The sequence below is a fragment of the Amblyomma maculatum genome, unplaced genomic scaffold, assembly GCF_055883805.1.
Source record: "Amblyomma maculatum isolate TAMU_Amacu unplaced genomic scaffold, ASM5588380v1 scaffold_19, whole genome shotgun sequence".
Lineage (NCBI taxonomy): Eukaryota > Metazoa > Arthropoda > Arachnida > Ixodida > Ixodidae > Amblyomma > Amblyomma maculatum.
In genome coordinates this window covers 4,870,707-4,889,974 of record NW_028146744.1, presented here as the reverse complement: position 1 = coordinate 4,889,974, position 19,268 = coordinate 4,870,707, and positions in this window count along the sequence as shown.

Genomic DNA, 19,268 nt, shown 5'->3' with positions numbered 1-19,268 from the left:
AGATAGGCAAAATAGAGATAGGCCTGTAGTTTTTCATTATGTTTCTATCCCCACCTTTAAAGACCAGAGTCACTTTAGCAGTTTGCATTGCCTTAGGAAAAACACCGGTAGACAGGACTAAATTGAAAACATGCGTTATTGGAGCTTTTTTAATTCCAACCACGTACTTAAAGGGCTTTACTTGTAAATTGTCAGCGTCGCACACGTTGCTGTTATTTAAATTCATCATTGTGGAAGCGATTTCGTCTTCATCTGTAGGACACAAAAGCATGGTACTTTCGCTTGGTGAAATATCTGGTAGTGCAGGATCTGTTTCTTCTAAAGAAATACTTGAACTTGAAAACTAGCTTATGAAGAAGTCATTAAAACGGTTTGCTAGACTAGATTCTGAGACATTTTTACCCTCATGGGAGATCGCTTCGATTTCATTAGAGCCATGGGTACGACACAACACAGCATCTAATTTCCTCCAGGTTAAATCGGAGCGCTGAGCATCATGTAAAAATAAGTTAGAGTAGTAGGCTGATTTAGATTTTCGGATTATACTGACAAGCTTATTTCGAAGAGATTTAAATTCAATAAGGATATTCTGATCTTTTGTTTCAAGAAACTGTTGAAAAAGACGATTTTTGCGATCAATCTTTTCTAGGATATCCCTCGTTATCCAAGGCTTTCGGGTTCGATTTCCCTGCTTGACAGTTTTACGAGGAAAACTTTCAGTATAAGCAGTCTTCACTGTTGCCAGAAATGTTTCGTAGGCTTCCTCAGCGTCTGTTTTTGTGTATAAATGTTTCCATGTAATGTTCTGCAAGGATGTTTTAAAGCGCTCTAAACTGTTCTCCGAAAGGTCTTGAATTGTTCGTTTTTCTTTCTTCTTCTTCGACGGAGTTGTTTTCACAATCATATAAACAGGCAAGTGATCACTTATATCCGCAGCTATGGTATCTGCAATTATCAGTGAAGATAAGTGGTTAGTTACAAAGAAATCCAGCAGAGCCGAAGACGTACCAGTGACTCTTGTCGCAGTTGTGTAAATAACATCACTGCCATACATGCTAATGACACAACTTAATAATGTCTGCCTTGAAGCACACACAAGTAAATTAACATTAAAATCACCACCAACGACAAGCTTCAGATTTTTTTCTGATGCAAAACACAAGATTGTTTCAAAAACGGTACAAAATTGGTCAAAACTTCCCTTAGGTGGTCTATATATACCAACGAACAATTGATCCTTGCAGTAAACTGCTACTGTTTCGTAGTCATCGGTTACAGTGGTGAAGTTCTTTTCAACATAACACTGAAAAGATTTTCTGACGAGTACGGACACACCACCCCCTCGCTTCCTGTTTCGAGTCACAAAAAAATGGGAGTAGTCTTGTGGTGTATACATTTCTGAACCATCATTGTACCAGGTTTCAGTCAATATGATAACTGAAAAAGTGAAATTGAGGGTGTCAAAAGATATTTCTAAACTCTCAGTTTTGTTTTTCGCTGAGCGACAGTTAAGATTCAGAAAGGAAAGGTGCTGTGTATGTTTTCTAGTTCTCTGAGAAAAAAGCGAGGGTACAACAACCATGTTCGATTAAATTTCATAATCTAGTCTACACCTCGAGTTCCTGAAGTCATTTCTGACCTTACGACGATCGCTGTATCCCCAACGTCTTTCCTCAAGAGAACTTTGCCATTTGCATGCCACGCAAAGCGAAACCTGTTTATTGTGGCCCAATCTTTGGCTTTCCGCAGTAGCTCTCGGTTGTGTTTTGTCAGATTTTCCATGACAAATGCATCCTTTTTCGCTTCCGCCAGTTTTTTTCGTTTCTCAAGCCATATATCCCGTTGCATCTGATGTGCATACCTCACAATGATTCCAGGGATTTTCCCTCTTTTGGCAGGTAGACGGTGGATGGCAGTGACGTCACCAAGTTGCAATGGAGGCAACTCAAGTACAGGTGCAAGGTCGTTAACTTTTTGGAGCAGATCTTCACCTGGTGTTACAGGAAGAGCATGGAATTCTAGATTAAGACGCCTACTGCGCCACTCTAGATCATTTACATCTTCCATGAGCTGTCTCTGGGTTTCCAAGACCCGCCCGTTATCAACCTTATCTAGTCTTTTTTTTTAGTGAATGTATTTCCCTGTCCTGTTGGTCCAGACGAGTGATGATATTATCGAACTTTTGCGACATGTGTTCCACAGATGTTTCTATATCAAGAACCGTATCTTTCAATGGCAGAAGTTGTTCTAGTTTTTCATTTATCAGAGCAAGCTGGAGTGCTACATCGCCTGGCGAAAAGTTTTGCTTCGGTTTTTCAGCCTTACTGCTGGCCGCTGCTTTTTCCCGGCATGATGCACACTTCCAGGTTTTGCGAACAGACTCAGTTTTAGGGTTGGTTGGTTGGTTGGTTTGTGGGGTTTAACGTCCCAAAGCAACTCAGGCTATGCGAGACGCCTTAGTGGAGGACTCCGGAAATTTCGACCACCTGGGGTTCTTTAACGCGCACTGACATCGCACAGCACACGGACGCCTTGCTTTTCGCCTCCACCGAAAAGCTGCCGCCGAGGCCGGGATTCGATCCCGCGTCCTTGGGAACAGTAGTCGAGCGTCGTAACCACTGCGCCACCCCGGCGGGTCAGACTCAGTTTTAGATCGTAGCGTTCTGTCAGTTACGTCGCAACACGTTCCAGAATGAAAGACGCTAGCACATGCGCTACACGCAACTGACGAGTCATTTAAAACACAGGTTTCAAGGCAGGTTGGACAGACAAGGTCCGCCATTATCACGGTAGGCAGAAATAAGAGCAAAAATCCAAATGCAGTTTGGCGGCAGCAGCAGCGGAAGGTAAAAGTTCTACACGCAGTATTAAGAGTGCATTACAACTAACCTGCGTAAAACAGCAATACTTTTCAGCGGACGTCCCAGTAGCTGCCGCTGCTGCCAATGAAGGGAGGGTAGCTCTTTGCCAGGGCTTATGTAGGGCAGGCTGGCCGTCAGGTGTCGCAGCCGTGGTTCCGTGCGGCACGAAGCGGTGATTGTCGTTGCTGATATGCAGTTCGCTTGTCAGCAGATAGTAGCGTGGTCCTGCGTAAAACAGCAATACTTTTCAGCTTCTGTCTTTCTTTTTCGCATTGTGTTCTATTTCCTTTGACCTCTGTTCCTCTTATAATGACGATATATAAACCACATTAAAAGATTCATGCAAGGATTTATTGTTTGCACATGCCATACAGAAACGTTGGACTACATAGTCACACTGGAGTGAAAAATAATGTCTTAGTCTTCTCATTCATTCAACTTACCTTACTTGCATCCCACCATCCGAGTATGCAATTGATTTGGGAGCAAACCAGATGACAAAGTTGTGAAAAGATTTAAGGGAAGATGCTTGAACTTTGGGAGACAGTTGTCGAGTTTCAATCAAAAACCGGGAGTTCTTCAGAATGGAGTTGCACATGAAGCTGTTAAAAATATATACATAAAAATTATATATAAATATTTGGCCGATGAGTTGCAGTGTTGCTGTGTATTCTAGTCAATCGTAGATGCTGAACCTGCTTACAGCTGCTGCATTGAAGCTGAAAACAGTTTTAGGATCATATTCATAAAAAGACCCTAGGTCTTGTACTACTATATTACTATGAAAAGAAATCTAACAAATGTCAAGCAAGCATGATGCACTTTGTCTTCTTTAAAATTGTCAGTATAGGACAGTACAGAAAATCCCATTGTATTTGTGTTCCATACTGTCATGTACAACCAAGCTGCCTCAGTATTGAAATGTCTTAGTCTCAGCACTCACATTTACATTATTTTGTTTCTTCACTTCATTATGAGTTTCTTTCTCGGCTATGTCATATGTGAACTTGCTGTTATGTGCGGATGTGTAGAAAGTTTTTTCCATGAAGTTCTATTTGCATTACCTATCTCTTAAATTTATCATTGGTAGACAAATGGCACAAAATGTGAGCAGTGCACCTTCCAAACAACATCAAAGTGAAAACTTTACAAAAAAACCTATACAAAATAGATTACGTCTGCTCATCCATTGCCTGTTTGCAAGGAGCTCATGCAGGCATTTGCTGTATGGTCTATCATGGCCATCATGCTTATCGCATATGTGGTTCAACAGGTTGCCCCACATGCTGATGATCAGGTCACCATCACCCTGGCCCAGGGCAGCAACATAGTAAACATCACTTGTGATTGTTTGGATCTATGGTTCTCTTGCTTCACAGCCCTTCGACCTGCTCATAGCTTACAACTTCTTAAATGCAGTAACGAATAATGTTATTACCATGTGCTCGCCCTAATTATTAAAGCAAGCAACTGCACGCATACTTAGTAATGTGCCAGGCATTAAAGTAGTGCTGTATGGGCGATTTGCTGCTCTTGCAATATGTCTGGATAGCTGGGTGGTGGTTCTTAGGTAGATGAAATTAAAAACTCATTACAAAGTAATATATGTCAGCAAATGTACCTCTTCCCCAATGGTTTGCAACGATGAAACATTTTGTAATTCAATTGTTTGTATTATATAATGATTAATTTAATTCTTTTTATGCATAGACATGCAAGCAGCACTTGCCAAGGGCACTCTTGGTGAGGTTGAAAATAATTTCTCCTAATAATATGTAGAAATTGTCGCCTTTTGTTAAAGACTGCACTGAGACTCGTTAAGTTGAGGCCAGGCCCCATGCTCGCGCCATTGCGCACTGCAGCTGACTTCACACAGTTAATATTTATTGCAGCTTGGCAATTTTTGTATCACAGCATTGCCTTACCTCTCCTATTCTTACCTGTTCGCATTGTAGAATATGGTCAGTCTGATTGACAACAACGTTCTACGTGCAGTACTTGGCGCTGTAGCCCGGGGAGTCGCAGCGCCCATCTCCTGGGAGGTCCACTTCCATTCAATCCAGCTGACTGATGATCTGCACCAGCTGTTCCTGGAAAAGCTGGGACAAAAATAAATGTAAATTTGTGAGCCACTTGTATTATTGCGCCGAACTGTGTCACTCGACCATTGCACTACTGCATGCGCGTGCTGTTTTTTTTATTACGCAAGCTTGCCATAAGGCATATTAAAAGAACCCGGGCAAATTATTTCCGGTTATGAACTGGAGAAGGCTCCTGATCTTATTGTTGTCGTGAGCCATTTGAAGAAGTCCTCTTCCCTTGTTGCAGTTTATATCCACCCCCCCCCCCCCCTTTCCGCAGGAAAGATCTAGTTGTGTAAAACTCCTGTCTATGCTCCTGTCAAAACCAACACTTGCACTTCCGATCCGCAGCTGATCGCTTAGGGATAAAGAGGCACAACTTTGAAGGACTAAGGCAGTTCACGCGAGTGAGAACGTTTCATTCGCGACCCCCCCCCCCCCCTCCTGCTGAAGGGTAAAGCCTCTTGGCACTTTTTTTTCTGTTTCCATCTCTTCATTCCAGACATTCCTTTCTTCTCTTTCTTCGGTCTTTTATCAACCGCCCATCTCGGTTTTCACGTGTTTCTTTCCTGGCCGCCTCGGTTGGTGAACTTGGACGCGGCTCCATCCGCGCGACATTTCAGGGTGCGCTCTGTACAAACACCACACGGCGTAAAAAAAAGGCTACAGGGCGGGAGTCATGCTGCGATAATAATCGCGCACCGAACAGAGTTTGTTTACTTCTTGTCAGCGCGCGCGTTCGCCGTTTCCCCGCAGTCAGCTGACGCCGAACCGCGGCTGACACACTACACCACACCGCACAACTACGCAGTCCCCTTCTCCGCATCGCCCCCCCCCCCATTTTTTTTCTTTGGAATCGATCGTTATCTTTCAGGAAGGGGCATCGTAAAGTCAAACGCAAGAGGAGCCTAAACACGAAGGTTTCAAGGTTCGAGCAATGTGCACGAGAGAGTTTCCCTCCGCAACGCCCGGAAGACCGCTCTCTGCGATCTCGATTCTGAATTTCTAGACGTTCGCTAACATCTCATACCCTTGCTGCGGTACGGATATTATGGACCCCGAGCTCGAAACGCGACTTCGGCGAATGAGTACCGAGATGGGACTCGACCCTCATAAGTACACGCCGTTGAAGAATCCGCTGCTGAACCCCGACGACAATAGCATACGGTTTATATGTGCATTGGTGCGTGGGGTCGACTAGCGTAACAGTAAAAAATGTCAAACTCCCATCGTAAGCTCGCCACTGGTTTATTTTGAGCAGTGTAATTCACAGTGATCATGGCAAATCTTGCTTATGCATGCCACAGCTCCGAGCAAGATCGCCTGAGTTAAAAAAATAATCCACACCATACTGTGCTAGCGCGTCTAACGCTAATATTATCACAATCTTTTCATTTTACACTTACCGACACTGTTGGAAGAAACAGCGTTGGTACCGCTCCTTCACGCAGACCAAGTCTTGTTGGGATCTCCAAATCGCGAACCACATCAGGGTAAAACAAGCGTAGATAAACGCTTTCTTCACCGATGCTGGCTATCCGATCAGCTGTAGCCACAGTTTCCGGAGTTTGGCGTTTTGAGACACTTTATGCAGAATGTTTTTCCTGCCGTCACTAGCAATACCTTCGCAGCCAGGGACTGCACATTGTAACAACCTCCCGCTCATGTCCCGTCAAACAACAATTCAGCGCTTCGATAACTGCCTTCGTGAACTCAAGAGAGTGGCCAGCCTAGCCCAGAACTTTCCTGCACCCGTCGCGCACACGACGTAACACAAAATCTAAGGTGAGGTCAACGCCAGGGATGTATAGCGTGGCAACAAAACTTTCGAGTTGTGCCGAAGGGCGATGACGATGAAGCAGACGACGAGAGGCCCCCGGCAGCGCGTCGGCAAGCAAGCGCGCCAAAACGGAAGTTGCGGCGTGCGGCGCAGAGCAAAAAAAGTAAAACCGCAAATGCGTCAGTTGTGACGTGTCAGTGGGCGAGACCCGCGGATGAGGGTCAGCCTTTGCGCGCGCTAAGAAGGAGGAGGAAAGCCGCGAAGGCGTAGATATTCAAATTTGGGTACAGCTGCAGTCCTTTACATCAAATAAGTGCTGTTCAGGCTATGAAACCAGTAGAGCTATCTGTGAATGGAATCAGAGCACTAATAAATAAAATTAACGATAATAAGGCAAGCAGACCAGATGGCATTTCTCCTCGAATTCTAAAACATTGTGCTGAACCTATTTCTCTTTATCTCTATGTAATCTACAACAAGTCGCTATCTTGCGGTGCCCTTCCAGATGATTGGAAAATTGCACACATTGTTCCCATTCATAAGGGGGGGTCAAAAAAAGAAGTCGCCAACTATAGGCCTATCTCACTTACATCCATACCGTGCAAAGTAATAGAACACATTTTATATAAAGAGATAATAACACACTTATCGGCAAACAACTTACTGGCTTCAGAACAACATGGGTTCCGTAAGGGCTTATCTTGCACGACACAACTTATTGAATTTTATCATGACCTTGTATTCAATCTTGACAAGGGTGGCCAAATCGATTGCGTTTTCCTGGATTTTCATAAGGCATCTGATACTGTTTCGCACCCATTGCTTTTAAGAAAACTTGCTGCATTAAATATTAATCCTACAATACTTGCCTGGATCGAAAGTTATTTATCTTCCCGCCGACAGTGCGTGGTATTAAATGGAATGAAATCTAGTTTTGTAGATATAACATCATGTGTCCCACAGGGCTCAGTTTTAGGACCACTTTTGTTCTTAATATATATAAATGACATTTGTTCCGGAATCAATTCCAGTATACGGTTGTTTGCCGATGATTGTGTTTTATATAGACAAATTAGAAATCAAGACGACGTTGCCCAGTTACAAAGTGACTTATCATGTGTTCTTGAATGGTGTTCTAAATGGAAAATGAAGTTAAATACTAAAAAATGTGTTCATGTTACGTTTTCACGTAAAAAACATAAGTTAGCCTCACAGTATAGCATCAGCGGTATTGTAGTGACACAAAAAGTGGCGCATAAATACTTAGGTGTGACACTTACCGCCGACTGTTCATGGAATACACATGTGGATACCGTAGTTGCAAAAGCTGCCAGGACCTTAAACTTTATACAGCGAAATCTGAAACACGTGCCGCCTTGTTTGAAATCAATAGCCTACTTAACCTACGTTCAACCACTGCTCGAATACGCTTGTGCCGTATGGGACCCTTGGCAAATAACACTCAGCAATAAAATTGAAAACATTCAAAATAGAGCAGCAAGGTTTGTCCTGTGTCGGTACTCGAGAACTGATAGCTGCACTGTCATGAAAAATGAATTAGGATGGGAAACCCTCTCCTCTCGAAGAAGGAAATTAAGACTTAAACTGTTGTACCAAATTTACCACAACAAAACAGGCATTCCAAAGGAAATATACTTACATAGGCCACATTATGTTTCTGCTCGCACAGATCATTGTTTTAAAATTTTGGAATACAGTGCCGGAACTAACATGTATGCCAGTTCCTTTTTTGTTCGATCCATCAGTGAATGGATTCGGCTTTCAAGTCATCAAGTGTGCTCCATAAATGAAGATGTGTTTTTTTCCACTCTGTAACCCCCCTGCTGTAGCGCCCTCGGGCTAAGCGGGGTAATCATTGAATCATCATCATCAGCCTGATTATACCCACTGCAGGGCGAAGGCCTCTCCCATATTTCTCCACTTAACCCGGTTCTGTGCTAGCTGAATAAAGAAAATAAAGAAAATAACTCTGCTTCCAAATGTCGCATTTAAAAAATTCTTGCGGGAAGGTTATCTTACATCGACATTCTTTCACACACTAGGCATAGGGAAACTGCATCGCTATAGCTGTTTTGAGTCCATTTAAACAATGTACTTTGTTTTCCTTGGTGATTTCTGGGTAGGCATGTCAAAATAGGCGCTTCATTTCCTTTACGTAAGCGAGGACAGACTCATTCGGAAGCGAAATGCCTGATTGGAGGAGGGCCTGAGCTCTTTCTCTTCAGACGGAACTTGCAAAGGTTATCAAAAACTCCTAATCCTTCAAAGAAGTCTAGCAATTTTCGAACCAAACTCGGGCATGCTCCAAGAGCAAAGTAGAGTTGCCTGAGTTTCGCAGTGTCGTTCCAGCCGTTGCATTCGGCCACACGGTCGAAAAGGTCAATCAAGTATTCCGCATCTTCCCTGGGCAGTCCATGGAAGATGGGAGACTCGCGGGGCTGCATGAAGACAACCGGTGCTGTTGACTGGGCCATATCCAAAGTTGATGCCTTCCGAAGTCGGACGGGGTCAGGCAGCAGACCGTGTTCGAGGGTGGAGCCTTTGAAGTCGGCTGCTGGCTTGGTGACCTGTAGGTTGGTCTTACAGAGCGACAGGAATAAGGCTGATGTCCTCGCTTGAAGAACCAATGGCAGCACCTCCACCAGATGTCATGTGGTGGTGACAAGGTCGATGACACAAATGAAGGATATGTGAGTGCACTGAAGTAAATCTTTTTTGGGCTGTTTTGAGTCCGCAAAAAAACTAAGCGATTCAGCGGCGGCGATAGCAACAATAGTGCTCGGCAGTCGACGAACAAAGAATGCCCGTCGTACTCGTCAAAGCTTGATTTAAAGGCTGCGAAGAAACGTCGAGACAAACGCACAAACTGTTGTGGGATGGAATATAGGAGCGTCCCCTTTGAAACGGGCTGGTAGCAGTAGCTATCATGCTCATTTTTCTCCATATATCTTAATTATTGATTTAGAATGGTTAACCACCATTCTATTTATTAAATTTTTGTTTCTACATTACTAACATTATGTCACTTCTCTGCTTTTAAGCCACCAATCTTCCAGTCGTTTTTGCTAGTTTCCACCGCCGGTTTATTCACCCAGCCACTGGTATCTCTAAACCCCAGAGCTTCAGGAACAGTGATTGCGCCTGCATCAACTTCTGGATGGATACCATTACATTCAAGTATAATATGGTCAATTGTTTCACTGGAGTTTTCACATACAGCACATGCGTCATCTCCATTGTTATATTTCTTTTTGTAGCTGCATGTTCTAAGCCACCCTGATCTATCTTCAAAAAGTAGGGCACTGCCTCTTGAGTTATCAAAGAAATCTATCTTCCTGATCTGCATTTTCCACTTACGGTATAATTCCACACTTTGTTTCGTTTCCATCGAATTTATCCAATTTTTACTTTCTGTGTTTTTCACCTGTAGCTTAATGCTCTTTATTTCCCCGTCCTTGTGACTAGCATACTTACTAGTTAGTTTCCTAGTTCTTTTCCTCCATTGTGAGTCCACGCTTTTAAAGTACAGTTATTTAAATACTTTAGCTGCCAATCTGTTACTGTACAATTTCCTCAGGCGTTCCACATATAATATTTTACTCTTAGCTTCCCATACTTCGAAAGATGCCCAGCCCATATCTCCCTGTACCGCCTCATTTGTAGTTTTGCCATGGGCACCTAGCGCTAATCGTCCAACGGATCTCTGATTTATTTCTAATGTCGACTGTACCTCTGATTTTAGGCACAAAACCGCATTTTCGAAAGTAAGTCCGGGCACTATAATTCTTTTCCAAATACCCCTCAAAACCTCATACCTATTGTATCCCCACAATGCCCTATGCTTCGTTATCCCGGCATTCCTGCGCCCTTTGGCCTTAAGTCATTGCTCATGCTTTCCAATGTATGCCAATCCTTCGTTTACCCATACCCCCAGATATTTATATTCAGCTACTCTAGGTATTTCATGGCCTTGTATTTGAAGACGCTGATCAGTTGAGCCGTTGAAAATCATCAGACCCGACTTAACTGCGCTGAAACTGAAGCCTAGAGCGTAACCTTCGTCTCCGCAATACTTAACTAGAGTTTGCAATTCTTCCAGACTCTCAGCTAGCAGCACAATGTCGTCTTCATACATCAAACCGGGGAGGCGCTGCTCTACCGCCTTTCCACCTAATCTATATGACAGGTTAAAACCTAGGTTACTGTCTTGTATCTTCCGTTCCATATTTATCCTATAAAGCATGAACAGCAGCAGTGATAGAGGACAGCCTTGTCTTAATTCTTTACATACTTTGACATCTTCCGTACTTCGTATCCCTTCCCATATAAGTTCTACTTCGTTATCACGGTATATTTCCTGTAAGAACTCTATTATCTCATAACCTATACCTTCTTCTTTTAATATGTTCCATAGGAGTTCCCTGCTTACGTTGTCGTACGCCCCGTTTATGTCCAGGAAGGCCAAATACAAAGGTCTATTTTCTACTCTAGATATTTCGATGCATTGGGTAAGCACGAACAGGTTATCATCTAAGCGCCTACCATTTCTAAAGCTGTTCTGAAGTTCTCCGAGTATCTTGTTTACTTTCTACCCATGCTTGCACCTTTAATTTCACCGCCTGCGTGGCTAACCTGTACGTAACAGATGTTATAGTAATCTTCCTGTAGGATTTTATGTGCATCCTGTCTCCTTTCCCTTTAAAAATCAAATTAATTTTACTCTGACGTCAGCTGTCCGGAATTTGCTTATTCGTTATGACTGTTTCTAGAGCTTTTAACAACGTTTCTTTACTTTTTGGACCAAGTTCATAATTGAGCTTGATCGGAATGCCATCTATTCCTGTAGATGTGTTTTTAGGAATATCTTTTTCTGCCTTTTTTCAGTTTAGATTGGTCAGTTCTAAGCTGCTTTGTATTCTGCTACCTTGTGTTGCTTCCTGATTTGCGGAAATTACCCTATCGTCGCTCTAAAATGACTCGGCTATAACTGATGTAATGTAGTTCACTGCGTTGCCTCCCTTTAAACAATTTCACTCGTTATCTTGAATCCTATCCTGCTTTCTTTGATTCTTCTTCCCTAGCCAGCTTATATGGTTCCAGAATTTTCTGGCTCCGCCTCTAGAGGCATCGTGTATGTCAGCCATCCAGTGATCGGTTGACTGCTTTATTTTACTTTGGACGAGGAGCTGTACCTCAAGTTTCTTTTGTCGATATGATTCCCATTTTTGGTCGATTTCCTCCTGAGATACTTGTGCTTTCTTTGCCACTCGGTGTTCCCTTGAAGCAGCCCGTCGTTGTTCAATAGCTTCCCTGATTTCCTTATTCCACCAGCTCCGTGGCTTCCTCTTTCCATTCCAGCGGTTTGCTACTTTAACCTCCTGAATTTTCCTCATTATGAGTAGTTCTACCTGTTCCTAATCCCAGTCTTCCATGGGGCTTTTCTCTATCGCTTCCTCTATGTCTGCTGCTATCTGCGCTATTTGATCGTCGTTTAATTTTGCCTTTACGTTTTGTCTAAGTTCCATTTCTCTTTTCATCAAGGGCCCCATCTGCAGACTAATACGTTTATGATCACTTCCCAGACTACACTCCCCTTCTTCGTCGATTTCCATTTTTCTGACCTTGCTATAAATTTCCTGCGACATTAAACAATAGTCAGTCATCGTCTGCCTGTTGCGGAATTCTCACGTGATTTGGCCTTCCCAGTTTGTTTCTCTATTTACTATAACTAGATCGCGTCGCTCACAAAAATCTAGCATTAGCTTGCCGTTACAATCCGTGTATCCATCCAGATCGTCGATGTGGCCGTTCATGTCCCCCAGTAGAATAATGTTGGCCCCGTTTCCAAACTGGCTTATATCGTCACTGAGACATTCAATAAGATCCCTGCTTTCTTGCCTGCATTGATGTCCTGTTCCTAAATAAACTACCCCTAGCCATGTCCTTATGCCGGCAATTGTTCCTGAAACCCAGATATGTTCTTTACAAGATGATTTAATTCTTTGCCAATTTGTTCCCTGGTGTATCAACATACCTACCGCTTCACCCTTTTTTTCCGTTCTCGTTCTGTTGCATCCTTCCCAGATGTAGCCTTCTATAAACGGCGGATCCTCTAGATCCCAGAGATTAGTCTCGCAAAGAGCGTACACACCTATTTTGTCATCCTTCAACTGCGGTTCTATCTCTAGCCATTTCGATCTTTTTCTACCTCCTTGCATGTTTATGTAGCTGATCCTAGTGCTAAATTTCTTTTTTGTACTTTTCTTTCTTGACCTACTTTTTGCCATTTTTGGGGGCTCAGCCTCCATTGTTACACTTTATTCTGCTTCACTTCTAAATACCTCTGTGCACGGAGTCCTCGCGGACCCCCTAAAAAAGCTACAGCCCTGCCTGCCAGGCGCCAGCCGATCTCTGCTCCCACCCTTCTGTTAAAATGAATGCCATCTCGCTGAAAAGCCCTACCAAAACCTTCTTTATGTACCTCCCTGTTTACCTCAACCGCTTCGAAACGCTTCTCTAGGCTTAACTTTCTTATGTCCTGATTAACTGTCACCACGTCCTTTTACAGCTTTCCGTTCAATCCTAGCACCTCTGGTACTGTGCATACAACTATCTGCGTTTGCTGTGCTATCTCCCTGATCTCGTCAACTCCCTTAGCTAAACTTTCCACCACTCCTGCAGCGTCACCATTTAGGACACCGTTTAGCTCCGCGGCTACTATTGCCATACTGCGCTCTGCGGAATTCTTCAACAGCCTATTTTTACTCTCTTTCAGCACTACCCTCATTGTTCTCCCTGGGAAGGCTCCAACCAACACTCTCTTATCACCCTTTACATGTTCCAAGATATCTCGCTTGCACCTGTTCATGTTAGAATCTCCGGCGATAAGCACCTGGGCCTTCACTCTCCCTCTCCCAACTGTTGGCTCCTGCTTTCGGTTATCTGTGTCCATATATCTGGGATTTTCATTCTTCCCTACTTCTTCCTTTTTTTCCGGCTTCTTAGCTGCTTCTAAATAACTCTGACAGTTCGGATCCGCCTTACCTACTTTGCTTATGCCTTCCATGCCAGTTCTGGTCCCAGCCACGTGGCCCGCATTGGAATGTTCGTCCTCGTTGGTTCCAAGGATAAAGTCGGCCCCTTTTGTTTTCAGGAAGCTGTCCAAGCAGTTTCTGATTTTCCGGCCTTAGCAAACGTACTTCATATTCTAAATCATCCACACGAGACACTAAACTGCCCCTTTCTTGATCACATCTATCTAGACGTGCACTCAGTACGCAACACCGACACAAAAAGTCGCTGCCTTCCGCTTCACCTACAGAGTCAAAACGCGTTTCTTTGAGATTATCCTGCGCCTCACACTGAGTACACGTTACCTTGTTTTGATTGCACATCTTAAGCGCTCATCGGCTGAACTATATCTATTACGAATACTCAGAATATATAAATGGCCAAAAGAAGACACAAGAAACGACTAGAAAACACGCGTTAAAAACCAATTCTGCGAATGCCAATAGCCTAGAAAAAAAGTATTTATCTAAACAAGATAGTTAAAAAATGAACGCCAAGAAAACCTAGCTGCCGGCACGAAAAACCAGGCCGCTAGGACAAAGAGCAAAAATCTATTCTTTAGGCTGCACCTACCCTAACTAGCTGAAAGCGAAATAAAGTTAATAAAAGAAAGAACTCATCTATTTGACGCTTCGGAAGCTACCGCTGTCGCCAGTCCGTCCGTTTCCGGTAGCCACGTGCAATCGGAGGAGCGATGAAACACGCGTCCGCCCACACGGCTGTCAACTGTCAACTCCGCCACTGGGGCGCCCCTGACGACAGCGACCCAAGCGGCAAGCTAACCAGGCGGACCGCCGGGAGACCCCGGCATGGGCGACCGCGCCAAGCAGAGCGAAAACGGGCTCTATTACGTGATGTATAAATAAACAGTTTTGCTTGTTATACCGGCTACGTCTACCACATGGCGGCAGCGGCGTGATAAATAACGCACGTGACGCCCAAAGGACAGCGAGCACAACGTAAGCGGTCGCAGCCGCAGCGTCACGCCAGACACTCGCGGCGCGAACGAAGAGCGCGCGAGCGGCACTGCAAAAATGACGTTCAACCCGGTCGCCGTGGAAGTGCCGACAAAGCTCGATTTCCGCAAGCCCGAAGATTGGACAAGATGGCACCGCAGGTGGTAACGCTACCGACTCATCTCCGGTTTGATAGGACAGGCCAAGACGACGCAAGTCAACACATTACTCTACACCATGCGCGAAGAAGCGGAGGACGTGCTCGCTGCTTTGAAACTGACAGACGAACAGATGGCATCATACTCCGCCATGGTGAACGCTTTTGAAAAGCATTTCCTACCTCGAAAGAATGACATCTATGAGAGAGCGCGATTTAACTCTCGGAAACAAGAGCAGCATGAAAACGTCGACGCATTTGCGACTGAACTGTTCAAGATGGCCGAAAGATGCGATTTCGGAACTCTCAAAGACGAACTGATTCGGGACAGGCTCGTGGTCGGCTTGCGAGACGTAAAACTCAGCGAGAGCCTGCAGCTTGACGCAGAACTCACTCTCGAAAAACAATCACAGCTGCCCGCAATTCAGAGAGCGTGAAACTTCAACACAAGGAAATTCGCTCCATCGAACAGCCAGCTCTCGACATGGGAGACGTTCGCGGCCAGACAAACGTCAAACCTCGCCGGAACGAAGCGAAGGTGCCTTTCAAGTCGCGCCCTCAACGTACACACAAGACGGGAGACGAACGCTGCAAGTGGTGTGGTGGTGTGCGTGACCACACAAAGACACAGTGTCCCGCGATAGACAAGACGTGCAATCCGTGTGGGAAAAAAGGCCACTACGTCCGCGTCTGCATGTCTAAGACGAAGGACGAGACCTCGAGTATCCGACAATGATCAAAAGATCTCGGATAGCTGTATCTAGGCGAAATCAAAGTGGGAGTGAACACGCCGTGCAGGATTACTGCTACCGTGAACAACTTGCCTTTTACCTCATGCCGCACACAATGATCGGATTTAGGCCGCATCTGTCCACGAAGGACGTGATGCTTCAACTCTCTAGAGAAATCACAGACTCTGGAAACGGTCACGGCACGCAGGCCATCCTGGGATTGGATTTAAAGAAAGCGTTTGATAACGTCTCCCACGAGGCTATACTGTCCAACCTCTCGGAAATAAACGTAGGGCGACACACCTACGACTATATAAGAGATTTTTTGTGCAACAGGACTGCGGAGCTTACCATAGGGGAACTCAAGTCGGAACGCATACCGCTAAGAAACAGGGGCACTCCGTAGGGGACAGTGTTATCCCCTTTTCTATTCAACGCTGCGCTGATCACGCTCCCTAAAAAGCTTGACGCTATACACGGTATTAGACACACCCTATACGGCGATGACGTCACGATTTGGACGAGTCAGGGATCAGACGGGCAAATCGAGGAAGCCCTACAAGAGGTGGCAGACATCGTAGACACCCACGCCCGTTGGGCAGGACGGGAATGCTCCCCACAGAAGTCGGAGCTGTTGGTGATCCGTAACAACGGAAGGGTTTGCAAAGCAAAACCGAACCAGATACAGCTAGAAATCCAGGGAATCGAAATACCAAAGGTAGAAACGATATGGGTGCTTGGGATGTTTATACAATCTAACAGGTGCAGCAAGTTAATGCTGGAAAGGTTGTCGACCTCGATCCAACAGACCATACGGCTAATTAAGCGCGTGGCGACTAGGCGACAAGGTATGGGAGAGCGCGATGCATGTCGGCTCGTTCAGGCTTTTGTTCTCAGTCGGCTCGTGTATGCAACCCCCTATTGGACCTCAAAAAGGGCGATAGTGAAAAATTGAATTGCCTGATAAGGCAGGCATACAAAACGGCTCTCGGTCTCCCCAGAAACACGTCCACCGCTAGACTTCTATCACTAGGGATCCACAACACCCTCGAAGAGCTCCATTGAGGCACAATTAACATCGCAAGAGCAACGGCTCAGGCAAACTGAGGTGGGGCTGTGTATCCTGAGAAGCTTAGGCATAAGGGGCGAGGACCCTTAAAGCCAGGTGATCTTGCCGATAGAGATGCGTGAACGCATTCGGGTCACACCACTCCCCAAGAATATGCAAGCGGATCGCCACGAACGTCGGAGGTGGGCCAGGGCGAAGATGTTAGGCAAAAAGTATCAAGGGGATGATAGTGCCGTGTATGTCGATGCGGCAAAATACAACATTACAAGAAAGGAGGCTTTCGCTGTGAGCGCGGTGAGCATCTGCCGCAGGGTAGCAGCTGCGGTGGTCACGGGCCGAGTAGAAGAGGCAGAAGAGGCCGCAATAGCCCTCGCAATTGTTTAAAACGAAACCAGCACTATTCTCAGTGATTCCAAAACGGCCCTTCACAACATCGCCAGGGGTCGTATTTCCGCCACTACATTCAAAATTCTTAGTGCGTTACCAAAAGATAGGAACGTAGTGGATCTCGTATGGGTCCCGGCTCACTCGGGCGTCCCGGGGAATGAGGCCGCTCACCGATATGCTCGAGGTTTTGTCAGCCGAGCTGGTGAGGGGATCTCTGACGCGGGTGCCCGACGGAGTGAGACTCTGGATATCTACCAGTCCATTACCGCTTACTACAAAGAGCTCAGGGCGAGCCTGCCTCCTCCGCACGCTTCGCTCAGCCAAAACCAGACTACCACGTGGCGACGGCTGCAAACGCGGTCGCAGCCAAACCCTTGGACTTATGCCAGGATCTTTCCGGATATAGTAAATCCGTACTGCCAACTATGCGGCCAGCCTGCCACCTTAGACCATGTAATCTGGGACTGCGCGGAGGATCCGCCTCCGGCAGATCTAGTTCCATCTCCCTCACTAGAACACTGGGAAGCTGTTCTCACCAGCCGGGACCCAGACGTCCAGTCCCGGGCCAAGGCAAGAGCGCAGGAGGTCGCTGACAGACTTGGACTGCCGGCCACCTGGAGCAGCTGAATGCAGCCCACGCAAATACCAATCGCTGACAAATAAAGTTTTTTCTCTCTCTCTTTCTGCCTTTTACCTTCAAGGTCGACACCGGCGCGGATGTGACTGCAATCGCACACGACCAGCACGACAGAACCGTCATGGAACCCATCAAGTCAACGTCACAGCTGTTGATAGGCCCAGGCCAGACAGCGATAGCCACTGTTGGCTACATCGATGCAACAGTCACCTGGCGCAACACTGAAATCCAAGAAGCAGTCTTCAGCATCAAAGGATTAAAAGAACCGCTGCTCAGTCGACCAGCTATAGAATCACTTGGAATTCTACAGCGCCCTCTTGAGCTAGACGAAACTCTCGCACAATCAACTGATGTCCCCAACTTCTTGGTGTCATACCCAAAGGTAACGTCTGGGCTAGGAGTCATGAAGACTGAGTATCGCATCAAAGTAAAAAAGGATGCTGAGCCATACGCAGTCAGTTATCCTAGGCGCGTGCCTCTTCCACTGCTTCCACTTGTGAAGGAAGAATTAGAAAGGATGGAAGATTTGGCGTCATCGAGAAGATCGAGCGAGCAACCGAGTGGTGTTTTCCAATAGTTGTCGCACGAAAAATAACAATTAGCTGCGCATCTGCGTGGACTATGGTCAACACAACCAACAAATAATACGCGAACGTGTGCTCATGCCTACGGTGGACGAGTGTCTTGCAAAATTAGCAGGTGCAACAGTTTTCAGCCGCCTAGATGCACGAGCAGGGTACTGGCAGGTGCCACTGTCCAAGGACTCTCGCAAATATACAACCGTCATCACACTGGTTGGCAGGTTCAAGTTCCGGAGGCTTCCCTTCGGAATCTCCACAGCGCCAGAATTCTACCATCGAGAAATGCTACGTGTGCTCGAAGGACTAGATGGTGTAAGTTGTCTACAAGATGACATCATTGTCTCAGGGAAGACAACAAAGGAGCACAACAACAACCTACTGCTGATGCTGAGGAAGCTGGAAGATGCACGTGTTACCCTCAACATCGACAAGTGCTCCTTTCGACAAACAGAAGTAACATTCTTAGGACTCGTCGTAAACTCAACAGGAGTCAGCGCGGACCCAGAAAAGGTCAGGGCCATAGTCCAGCTCGACCCATCATATGTTTTGTCAGAAGTCTGGTCTTTGTTGGGCTCTGCAAACCACCTAGCGAAATTTCTTCCAGAGCTAGCAGACTTTACGAAGCCTCTCAGAGACTTGCTCCATCAAGACGCCGACTGGCATTGGGGTCGAGCTCAGCAGCACAGTTTTGACGAACTCAAGCAAGCTTTAGGCAGGACGCCGATTCTTCCTAAGATGCTCAGTCGCCTCACACAGTGTCTGTGGATGCTTCCTCGTACGGTCTTGGGGCTGTACTTCTACAGCAGTCGCACGAAAAGCTCCTACCTGTGGCATATGCATCACACTCCCTTACGGATACAGAACAAAGATATGCCCAAATCGAAAAGGAGGCACTGTAAAGAATACAAAAGAAAAAGAACCGACAATCCCGTAGCT